The sequence below is a fragment of the Rutidosis leptorrhynchoides genome, chromosome 4 (assembly GCF_046630445.1).
Source record: "Rutidosis leptorrhynchoides isolate AG116_Rl617_1_P2 chromosome 4, CSIRO_AGI_Rlap_v1, whole genome shotgun sequence".
In the NCBI taxonomy this organism is placed as follows: domain Eukaryota; kingdom Viridiplantae; phylum Streptophyta; class Magnoliopsida; order Asterales; family Asteraceae; genus Rutidosis; species Rutidosis leptorrhynchoides.
In genome coordinates this window covers 45,732,864-45,746,650 of record NC_092336.1, presented here as the reverse complement: position 1 = coordinate 45,746,650, position 13,787 = coordinate 45,732,864, and positions in this window count along the sequence as shown.

The window sequence follows — 13,787 nt, the reverse complement described above, 5'->3', positions numbered from 1 at the left end:
TTCCGGGATGATTGTCGATCGGAACGAGCGGATGAATAAGGTTTAGAATTGTGGATAGAATATAATCGTGTTGAACTACTCTGGAAAGGAGGCTGAAAATGGTGTTTCGGATAGATTCGCCGGTAAGTGCTTCAGGTTCTTCGCCAAGAGGGAAATTTGGTTGGTGGAAAGGAATTACCTTTTTCTCGTTTCCATTGATTAAGTCGACTACGAACTCATCAGATGAATTGGGAATGGCTGATTGATTGATTCATTCTGGTGACACCACTTTCGGAGCTTAGGTGAATATCCATGTCGGAATAGCTGTCGGAATAGCTGTCGGAATAACTATCGGAATAGCTATCGAAATCTGAGGGACTCGAACTGGTTGAGGGATTCATCTCGTACGACCAGATGAAGGATTTTCGATAAGAAACAGATTATAGGATGGAGATTAGTACCCTGCAATACATAATTTACATATGCATATATAATACTAAAATCCCATAAGTTATGGAGGAATCTACGGAAGCTGTCAGGCAAAGTCTACAGTAACAGATACGCTAAGATATGAATTAGCAGATACGATAAGATATGAATATATCTATACACTATCTATGCAATAGAGGCAGTAAGATATGTCTAGACTAAGAATGATAAGCAAAACTTTTGACATGCAGACACGGTCGAAGTCCAGACTCACTAATGCATCTAAACAACTATCAGTTAGACACACTAATGCAAGACCTGGTTTGCTAAGAGCACCACTCTGATACCAACTCTATCGACCCGTCCTAATCCATCCGGACGAATACATTACATTTGGTTACATCTGTAGAGACCCGTCCTAATCCATCTAGACGAAGTCCATATCGATTATAAATGATTCACAACAGTTGATTACATCGCGAGGTACTTGACCTCTATATGATACATTTTACAAACATTGCATTCGTTTTTGAAAAGACAATCTTTCATTACATCGAAAGTTGACGGCATGCATACCATTTCATAATATATCCAACTATAATTGACTTAATAATAATCTTGATGAACTCAATGACTCGAATGCAACGTCTTTTGAAATATGTCATGAATGACTGCAAGTAATATCTTTAAAATGAGCAAATGCACATCGGAAGATTTTTTTCATACCTGAGAATAAACATGCTTTAAAGTGTCAACTAAAAGGTTGGTGAGTTCATTAGTTTAACATAAATAATCATTTCCATCATTTTAATAGACCACAAGATTTCATTTTCATAAACATCATTCTCGTATCAGGCATTTCGTAAACTGCATAGAGATAAAAATCATTCATATGGATTGAACACCTGGTAACCAACGTTAACTTAATGCATAGAATATCCCCAAAACAGAACCTCTCGTCTGTATAATAATCTCGAAGTACTAAAGCATTCGTACCCCGAATGGGACTTGTCAAGGTCCATAGATCTATCTTTAGGATTCCCGTCAATCAGGGGCCATTTCCCTAAATTCTTAGGTTACCAGACTTGAAGGGCGATATTCGGTTTAATAATCCAACCATATAATGTAGTTTTTGATCACCTGTGTCTATTTCGTAAAACATTTATAAAAGCAGCGCATGTATTCTCAGTCCCAAAAATATATATTGCAAAAGCATTTAAAAAGGGAGCAAATGGAACTCACCATACTGTATTTTGTAGTAAAAATACATATGACGTCATTTAACAAGTGTAGGGTTGACCTTGGATTCACGAACCTATATTATTCATATATTTATTAACACATATAATTGTAATCGCACAAATTTATATATTGTTAGTGCTATGATTTGTTATTTTAATTATGTGCTTCATTAATAACCTAATTAATCACACTTATTTTGTATACATTAAATAAATAATTATAATATAGTTTTATTAAGTATGTTTTTACATGGTTAATTTTTGTTGTAAATACAATAATGATAATAATAATATATTAAAATTAATGATATTTATAATATTGATAATAAAAATAATGATAATAAAAATAATAATATTAAATATACTAATAAAATCGTGTTTAATAATAATAATAATAATAATGGTAAAAATAGTAATAATAATGATACTTTTAATAATAGTAATAATAATAAGTTTAATAAAAATGATAATTTTATATATAATGATAATTTTACTAATAATGATAACTTTAAATAAAAAAATATAGTTTTTAATAAAAATGATAATTTTAATGATAATACTAATAATAATTTAAATGATGATTTTAATAAACATGTTAATCTTAATAATAATGATAATCATAATAAAAATGTTAATTTTATTTAATCACGACCTAATTGTATTTATATTCATCATTACTCATAAACGTATTTATAATTATACTTCTCGGTAGTAATTACCTTAACTATATTCATGATCACAACCTTAATCGTTTTTAACTTAACATTCGTAACCTTAATTATATTAGTATTAATGATAATAATAATTATATTTTTAATATTAGTCATAATAATAATAATAATCATAATAATAATAATAATAATACTAATAATAATAATAATAATAATAATAATAATAAATAATAATAATGAATAAATAATAAAAGAAGACTACCTTTAAAAGCTTTTCTAAAAAAAATTGTCCCATACCAAGCTCGAACCCATGACCTCTCGTTCCCTAACTCACTCCCAAATCACTCGTCCATCTGATTCTTTCTGGATTAAATCACTGACCAAATTCATTTAACCCATACGTACCCTAGTCCAATGAGTAATTAATGGCCCAAATTAGTAGCTCATTTAACTAGCCTAATCCATCGGCCCAATACCAAACCTCTCGGATCAGAAAAGAAAGAACAGGTACGATTAGGGCATCGCGTCTCTATCATTAACATACGTATCCATCATCATATTTATTTTTCTTCTAATCATAATTATATTAAACGTGTATCATCATAATGAATCATCCTCTTATCAATCGTGAATCGCCATCATACACCGTATGATATTTTTATTATCGAGCCATATCATCATCATAATTTAATATTATCGATTATCATCACTGTATCTTTCCCCTATGATCATTATTGACATCACTACCATCAATATTAACAACGATCCTAAACATCATCATCAAAGCTTCGATTACCATCATGTATCGTCATCATTTAATCATATGTCATCTCTATATACAACCATGGTTTTCATTTATAGCTTAAATGGAAGTAGGAGCTTTTGTGCAACTCACGATGGTTTAACAGAAAAAAAAATAACTCGGCCCAAGTAGTTGGATTTATGGCACGTAGCATTTGAATAATAATGGAAAGGAATAGCAAGTTGCATCGTGGGATTTTTATTTTAGGATATTGCGATTAATCATTGATTCATTAGCTGTAAAGTCCTTTGAGTGGGATACACGTGGTGCGCACAAGAGTCCACACTTTGAAGTTTTCCTTTTTGTCTTGTTCGGTTATAAAAAGAGCAACTATCACGACTTTACTAGCAATTCTTTATTCGAATTAACCATATTTAATAATTGTAGTTATGTTATTCGAAGGAGCTTTGAATAACCTGTATTTAGAAACTATACGAGCAGCAGCAGTGTTAGTGCTCTTCGAATGAACCAAGGTAAATAGGCAGTAGTTCACAATGGCTGCAGCAACAAGCATGGTAGCTGCAAAGTGGGGGGGGTTGAGTCGTTTTTAAACAGAAGGATGAATAAAGAACTAACATTTTCAGCGACAGTTTAAATGATGGTGGTTTGAGCTGGGTTCGTGGTTATGTTGGTTGATGGTTATCACGAGTTTAGAGAGAGAGAGAGAGAGAGAATTGGCGAATCATGGTGAGGTGGTAGTGGGTTTTAAGGTAAGGTGATGGGTCACGAATAGAAGGGAGAGATGGTGAGTAGATTGTGATGGTAAAGCTGGCGGGTGTAGTGGTGGCTCATTTGTTTGAAGATGGTGATGGATGGTATGAGGAAGAAAGGGTGACATGGTGGTGATGTATGATGGTGCTGCCGTTGTTAGTGATTGTACATGGTTGATACAAGACAAGGTAATAGATGGTTATTGATAAGGGTTGTGGGTTCACGAAGAAGGTGGTTTAGGGTGTGGCGATTGTAGGTTGATCGAGCTGTGTAAATGTATATTGTAGATATATATTGAGAGTAAAGATAGATATATTGAAGAGAAGAGAATGGGTTTGAGATATATATAATGATAATGTTGTTCGATTATAACAGAAAAATTAATAAAGATAGTGAAGTGATCGTGGCTGTATAGCAATTGAAATCGATAGGTGAATGAATCAGAGAAGAAAAAGAATATAAAAAAATAAAGATCCCAAACAGATTTTGTATCTGTTATCCATCAAATTTTGTTGTGTTATAAGATTTAGAGACAAGGATATATGAGTGGATTATGATGTGTAACAACTCTGTACGAATTCTTGTTTTATAGATCATATTCCTTTAATGGAACTAATTAAATGATATATTGATATCAATAATAATACATATAGTTATCATCTTTATTTTTGTGATCCTAATCTTTTAATTATAATTATATCATTAATAATAATAATATTAATAATACTAATATTGATTTTTAATATTAATAGTAATAATATGATAATTATATATATATATATATATATATATATATATATATATATATATATATATACATATATATTTTTTTTAGCTTGTAATATTTAATAGTATTATTATGTAATAGCTTTTATTGAATATTTATTATTTATAGATTACAAAATACATATCATAATGATTTTACATAGAGTCATATATATTTATATGTAAATTCATTTTAAATTACACTTAATTATTTTGTATCTTATTTTACACATTCAATTTCCAAATGATTAAATAATATTATATTAATTATTACTTATATTTATTTATATGTATATTTACATATTTAATTACACCCAATTGTTCGTGAATCGTCGGGAATGGTCACAGGTTGAGGGAATATATTAAATCAGTTCAAATTTTTTTGGAGATTCAGTTTAACAGACTTTGCTTATCGTGTTGAATTCATTTAAATATTTAAGTTTAAATTTGGTCGGAAATTTTTGGGTCATCACAGTACCTACCCATTAAAGAAATTTCGTCCCGAAATTTGAGTGTGGTCGTCATGGCTAACAATAAAAATGTTTTTCTTGAAGAATATGAGTTTATAAATTGAGTTTTATCATCATTGAGTAATATAGATATAACGATTCGATTATGTGAAGCGTACGAGTGAAGCTATCACAAAAGAGTGAAATGAATAAATGCAAGTTTGTCTTAACCGGTGACGTAGTCACGCTTGATTTCCGAAAATCAAGGAATTTAAAAGAAAATCTTGGTAATCTATAAAATCTGATTCTTCGGGATTTATGGAAATTAAGATCTCTGTAATTAAATGCGATCATCTGTCTCGATTACTTTGTCTGGTATTTTCACTATAAATTAACTTCTTCCGTCCCATTACTTTTCACGACTTCTATACCCAATTCCTAAATTCAAAAGATTGTGAAAATGCTTAATCCAGTTCTGATTCTTGTTATTATCCTCACTATCGCCACAATCATTCTCCTTTTCCAATTACCACCGGAGGAATCTATTTTCTTCTACTTCGCCCTTGGGGTTATTATGTTTTTAATTCTCCCGTGTCTTTATGTTGCGATAAATATTGATATACACGATTTGTAATTCCTGTATTTGTGATCGGCTTTATATTTTCTTTTATTTTTCGTAGCTCCATGCCCTTGTTTTCTCTTCCCGATTCTAAGTCAAGAGAATAATGGTCCAGAATTCGTAGATATAGAGTTTTGAATGATTATAAAGTTCTAAGCAGGAAGGGAGGTGATAGCACGATTTGATTTTCAAATTTATCAACATCACGGAAGATAAAACCATCAAGAATATATTTTCTTGATATGTTCAGAAGTTAAGTAGAATGAAAGAGTTATGTAACATGGCACATGATGACGTTATGGTCTGTGAATCATCATGTTCCAATAGAAACTCAGCATGACTTACTGTAATATAATCAAGTTGGCCAAGCATCATTATATTATACTAATCCATGCTTCAATTCCCAACACTCCTCCACAATTCATTCATAATTTATACTTGGATTTTACAAAAGTTTCCAATATAATAGAATATAGAAAACACGAAGAGATAAATAATTTCGGACAAGAATATTTATGAAAATATCCTCAGAAATATCGAAGATATTTATGATTATATTTTGGAATTTCTAAGTTCGAAGGTTGATGAATAAAAATTTTCCGCAAGATTTTAACATGACTTCGGAGCAAGATATTCTCTAAAGATTTCATCGGATCCAGAATTACCTGAATTCTTTGAATATAGGGTTTGGTCCTTGTATTTGTCCTTTGTTTCCTTCATGGTTAGCTCAATTCGTTTTTCAGTACCAAATTTTCTATCGAGCGTTCCTAACACTCCCTTCTTTATCATCAAACTTTTGACCATTCAGACCATCTACAATTTTTCTGTTTCCTCGGCATTTAATGCTACGATATCTGAATTATCGGTTATCAATCCGAGGTGGTTTCAGGAGAATTGTGTTTTTAGATGATTAAATGCTGATGGTAATATGGTGGAATATGAAAGGTTCTCTGGTAACAATAAATGAGCACGCACATATATCAAGGTTATAATAAGGTTGTTTTAAATGTAAAGTCAAAGTTGTTTTGCTGGAGCTGTGACAAAATTGGCTATTTTGAAAAAGAATTGCAATGTTATTTTGGGTAATAATAACACTAAAGGAATTAGCACAGCTATGTGTTAAACGTTTACTCAGTTTTTGAGAGTTTTTCAGGTGCATAGCTATATGCATAAATCTTTCCTTCCGTAGATGAAGTGCGGTTGGTTCATCCTATCGATTGAGGTGTTTTCAAGAATTATGAAATGTTTGAACGCAGATTGGAATCGTCAAGATAAAAATGAGGTTTAAGATGAAATCAAGTGGCAAACTTGAAGAATTATTTAGTTTCATTTGTTATAATCAGTATTTTAATTCATTTTAATTGTCCAATATTATTCGTCCACAGTCGATAGTCCACTGTTAACAGTCCAAACATTCATATATAGTTTAATATATAATATTCGAATTAATTAATACGTATCGTGACCCGTGTATATGTCTCAGACTCGATCACAACTCAAACTATATATATTATTGTAGAATCAACCTCAACCTTGTTTAGCTAACTTCAGCATTACTGCTTATAGAGTGTCTATGGTTATTCCAAATAATATATATAGATGTGTCGATATGATATGTCAAAACCTTGTATACGTGTCCCGATATTTAAAGTGCGTAAAATAAATAACAGAAATTAAATGACGATAAATAAAATTGCGAGAATTAAAATTGCGATAAATAAAATGCGATAAATAAATTTCGATAAATAAATTGCGATAAATAAAAGGTAATACGGAATTAACAGTTAGCTAGGAATAGTTAGCGTGGATTCTTAACAAAAATTTCTCATAGTTAATTTGTTTGTTTCTAACAAATTTTTATTTTGTCCAATGTTTTCTTCATTATGCCACTTGTTGGATTCTGATAAGTCAAAATCCAAATATGAATTTTTTTGAATGAAAATGGTTATTCTGCTGTGAATGGATACGTATATCTGTAGATGTAAGTAGGATAGTAAATGAATGTTGAATCAGATTTGAAGAATGTACAGTGTAATTTATTAATGTGAAATCTAAATATTTCTCGGGTATTACCTACCCGTTAAAATATTTTCACCATTAATCGTTTGTACAAAAGAATTTTTAATTACAATCTTTATGAAAATATACTTACATATATATTCTCTTCAGATGTAATCATGGATTTAATGAGTCAATATGATATTAAACTCATTTGATTTACCGTTAAAACAAGAATATATAATCTCTAGAACATTAGAGATTACATAATCGTCATGTCGTACGAAGATAAATGATGTAGAACGATACGTAGAACGAAGATCATACTCGAAGTACAGTATGGTGAAATTGAGGCGTGTGATGTTGAAACTTGGGTTGTTGGTGGTACTGGTGTTGCCGGTGCTGTTGTTGAAGCTGGTAAGTTTTGCACCATAACTTCCAAATTGATTACTCGAGCACGAAATTCGTTGACTTCTTCTATTATCCCGGGATGATTGTCGGTTGGAACGAGCGGATGAATAAGGTTTAAAATTTTAAATAGAATATAATTGTAGCGAGATATTCGGGAAATGAGAGTGAAAATGATGTTTCGGATTGGTTTGTCGGTGAATGCTTCAGGTTCTTCACCCAGTGGACAATATGGCGGATGGAAGGGATCGCTTCTTCTTGTCTCCAATGATTAAGTAGACTACGAACCCATCAAATGAATTGAAGATGACTAGTTGGTTGATCCATTTCGTTTACACTGCTTTTGGAGCTTAGGTGAATATCCATGTCGGAATAGTTGTCGGAATAACTATCAGAATAGCTATCGGAATCTGAGGGACTCGAACTAGTTGAGGGATTCATCTCGTACGACCATATGAAGGATTTTCGATAAGAAATAGATAATAGGATGTAGATTAGTACCCTGCAATATATAATTTACATAAGCATATATAATACTAAAATCCCATAAGTTACGGAGGAATCTACGGAATATGTCAGGCAAAGTTACAGTAACAGATACGCTAAGATATGAAGTAGCAGGTACGCTAAGATATGAATTTTGTCTATACACTATTCATGACATCCAGGCAGTAAGATATGTCTAGATTAAGAATGATAAGCAAGTGATTCTCTAAGAATGATAAGCAGGTAATTTTCGAAACGAAATGATAAGCAAAACTTTGGACATGCAGACACGGTCGAAGTCCAGACTCACTAATGCATCTAAACAACTATCAGTTAGACACACTAATACAAGACCTGGTTTACTAAGACCACCTCTCTAATACCAACTGTAGAGACCCATCCTAATTCATCCAGACGAAGTCCATATCGATTATAAATGATTCACAACAGTTGATTACATCGCGAGGTACTTGACCTCTATATGATACATATTACAAACATTGCATTCGTTTTTGAAAAGACAATCTTTCATTACATCGAAAGTTGACGGCATGCATACCATTTCATAATATATCCAACTATAATTGACTTAATAATAATCTTGATGAACTCAACGACTCGAATGCAACGTCTTTTGAAATATGTCATGAATGACTCCAAGTAATATCTTTAAAATGAGCAAATGCACAGCGGAAGATTTCTTTCATACCTGAGAATAAACATGCTTTAAAGTGTCAACCAAAAGGTTGGTGAGTTCATTAGTTTAATATAAATAATCATTTCCATCATTTTAAAAGACCACAAGATTTCATTTTCATAAAAATCATTCTCGTATCAGGCATTTCGCAAACTGCATAGAGATAAAAATCATTCATATGGATTGAACACCTGGTAACCGACGTTAACTTAATGCATAGAATATCCCCAAAACAGAACCTCTAGTCTGTATAATAATCTCGAAGTACTAAAGCATTCGTACCCCGAATGGGACTTGTCAAGGTCCATAGATCTATCTTTAGGATTCGCGTCAATCAGGGGCCATTTCCCTAAATTCTTAGGTTACCAGACTTGAAGGGCGATATTCGGTTTAATAATCCAACCATATAATGTAGTTTTTGATCACTTGTGTCTATTTCGTAAAACATTTATAAAAGCAGCGCATGTATTCTCAGTCCCAAAAATATATATTGCAAAAGCATTTAAAAATGGAGTAAATGAAACTCATCATACTGTATTTTGTAGTAAAAATACATATGACGTCATTTAACAAGTGTAGGGTTGACCTCGGATTCACGAACCTATATCATTCATATATTTATTAACACATATAATTGTAATCGCACAAATTTATATATTGTTAGTGCTATGATTTGTTATATTAAATATGTGTTTCATTAATAACCTAATTAATCACACTTATTTTGTATACATTAAATAAATAATTATAATATAGTTTTATTAAGTATGTTTTTACATGGTTAATTTTTGTTGTAAATACAATAATGATAATAATAATATATTAAAATTAATGATATTTATAATATTGATAATAAAAATAATGATAATAAAAATAATAATATTAAATATACTAATAAAATCGTGTTTAATGATAATAATAATAATAATAATAATAATAATAATGGTAAAAATAGTAATAATAATGATACTTTTAATAATAGTAATAATAATGAGTTTAATAAAAATGATAATTTTATATATAATGATAATTTTACTAATAATGATAACTTTAAATAAAAAAATATAGTTTTTAATAAAAATGATAATTTTAATGATAATACTAATAATAATTTAAATGATGATTTTAATAAACATGTTATTCTTAATAATAATGATAATCTTAATAAAAATGTTAATTTTATTTAATCACGACCTAATTGTATTTATATTCATCATTACTCATAAACGTATTTATAATTATACTTCTCGGTAGTAATTACCTTAACTATATTCATGATCACAACCTTAATCGTTTTTAACTTAACATTCGTAACCTTAATTATATTAGTATTAATGATAATAATAATTATATTTTTAATATTAGTCATAATAATAATAATAATCATAATCATAATAATAATAATAATAATAATAATAATAATAATAATAATAATAATAATAATAATAATAATAATAATGAATAAATAATAATAAATAATAATAATGAATAAATAATAAAAGAAGACTACCTTTAAAAGCTTTTCTAAAAAAAATTGTCCCATACCAAGCTCGAACCCATGACCTCTCGTTCCCTAACTCACTCCCAAATCACTCGTCCATCTGATTCTTTCTGGATTAAATCACTGACCAAATTCATTTAACCCATACGTACCCTAGTCCAATGAGTAATTAATGGCCCAAATTAGTAGCTCATTTAACTAGCCTAATCCATCGGCCCAATACCAAACCTCTCGGATCAGAAAAGAAAGAACAGGTACGATTAGGGCATCGCGTCTCTATCATTAACATACGTATCCATCATCGTATTTATTTTTCTTCTAATCATAATTATATTAAACGTGTATCATCATAATGAATCATCCTCTTATCAATCGTGAATCGCCATCATACACCGTATGATATTTTTATTATCGAGCCATATCATCATCATAATTTAATATTATCGATTATCATCACTGTATCTTTCCCCTATGATCATTATTGACATCACTACCATCAATATTAACAACGATCCTAAACATCATCATCAAAGCTTCGATTACCATCATGTATCGTCATCATTTAATCGTATGTCATCTCTATATACAACCATGGTTTTCATTTATAGCTTAAATGGAAGTAGGAGCTTTTGTGCAACTCACGATGGTTTAACAGAAAAAAAAATAACTCGGCCCAAGTAGTTGGATTTATGGCACGTTGCATTTGAATAATAATGGAAAGGAATAGCAAGTTGCATCGTGGGATTTTTATTTTAGGATATTGCGATTAATCATTGATTCATTAGCTGTAAAGTCCTTTGAGTGGGATACACGTGGTGCGCACAAGAGTCCACACTTTGAAGTTTTCCTTTTTGTCTTGTTCGGTTATAAAAAGAGCAACTATCACGACTTTACTAGCAATTCTTTATTCGAATTAACCATATTTAATAATTGTAGTTATGTTATTCGAAGGAGCTTTGAATAACCTGTATTTAGAAACTATACGAGCAGCAGCAGTGTTAGTGCTCTTCGAATGAACCGAGGTAAATAGGCAGTAGTTCACAATGGCTGCAGCAACAAGCATGGTAGCTGCAAAGTGGGGGGTTGAGTCGTTTTTAAACAGAAGCAGGAATAAAGAACTAACATTTTCAGCGACAGTTTAAATGATGGTGGTTTGAGCTGGGTTCGTGGTTATGTTGGTTGATGGTTATCACGAGTTTAGAGAGAGAGAGAGAGAGAGAGAATTGGCGAATCATGGTGAGGTGGTAGTGGGTTTTAAGGTAAGGTGATGGGTCACGAATAGAAGGGAGAGATGGTGAGTAGATTGTGATGGTAAAGCTGGCGGGTGTAGTGGTGGCTCATTTGTTTGAAGATGGTGATGGATGGTATGAGGAAGAAAGGGTGACATGGTGGTGATGTATGATGGTGCTGCCGTTGTTAGTGATTGTACATGGTTGATACAAGACAAGGTAATAGATGGTTATTGATAAGGGTTGTGGGTTCACGAAGAAGGTGGTTTAGGGTGTGGCGATTGTAGGTTGATCGAGCTGTGTAAATGTATATTGTAGATATATATTGAGAGTAAAGATAGATATATTGAAGAGAAGAGAATGGGTTTGAGATATATATAATGATAATGTTGTTCGATTATAACAGAAAAATTAATAAAGATAGTGAAGTGATCGTGGCTGTATAGCAATTGAAATCGATAGGTGAATGAATCAGAGAAGAAAAAGAATATAAAAAAATAAAGATCCCAAACAGATTTTGTATCTGTTATCCATCAAATTTTGTTGTGTTATAAGATTTAGAGACAAGGATATATGAGTGGATTATGATGTGTAACAACTCTGTACGAATTCTTGTTTTATAGATCATATTCCTTTAATGGAACTAATTAAATGATATATTGATATCAATAATAATACATATAGTTATCATCTTTATTTTTGTGATCCTAATCTTTTAATTATAATTATATCATTAATAATAATAATATTAATAATACTAATATTGATTTTTAATATTAATAGTAATAATATGATAATTATATATATATATATATATATATATATATATATATATATATATATATATACATATATATTTTTTTTAGCTTGTAATATTTAATAGTATTATTATGTAATAGCTTTTATTGAATATTTATTATTTATAGATTACAAAATACATATCATAATGATTTTACATAGAGTCATATATATTTATATGTAAATTCATTTTAAATTACACTTAATTATTTTGTATCTTATTTTACACATTCAATTTCCAAATGATTAAATAATATTATATTAATTATTACTTATATTTATTTATATGTATATTTACATATTTAATTACACCCAATTGTTCGTGAATCGTCGGGAATGGTCACAGGTTGAGGGAATATATTAAATCAGTTCAAATTTTTTTGGAGATTTAGTTTAACAGACTTTGCTTATCGTGTTGAATTCATTTAAATATTTAAGTTTAAATTTGGTCGGAAATTTTTGGGTCATCACAGTACCTACCCATTAAAGAAATTTCGTCCCGAAATTTGAGTGTGGTCGTCATGGCTAACAATAAAAATGTTTTTCTTGAAGAATATGAGTTTATAAATTGAGTTTTATCATCATTGAGTAATATAGATATAACGATTCGATTATGTGAAGCGTACGAGTGAAGCTATCACAAAAGAGTGAAATGAATAAATGCAAGTTTGTCTTAACCGGTGACGTAGTCACGCTTGATTTCCGAAAATCAAGGAATTTAAAAGAAAATCTTGGTAATCTATAAAATCTGATTCTTCGGGATTTATGGAAATTAAGATCTCTGTAATTAAATGCGATCATCTGTCTCGATTACTTTGTCTGGTATTTTCACTATAAATTAACTTCTTCCGTCCCATTACTTTTCACGACTTCTATACCCAATTCCTAAATTCAAAAGATTGTGAAAATGCTTAATCCAGTTCTGATTCTTGTTATTATCCTCACTATCGCCACAATCATTCTCCTTTTCCAATTACCACCGGAGGAATCTATTTTCTTCTACT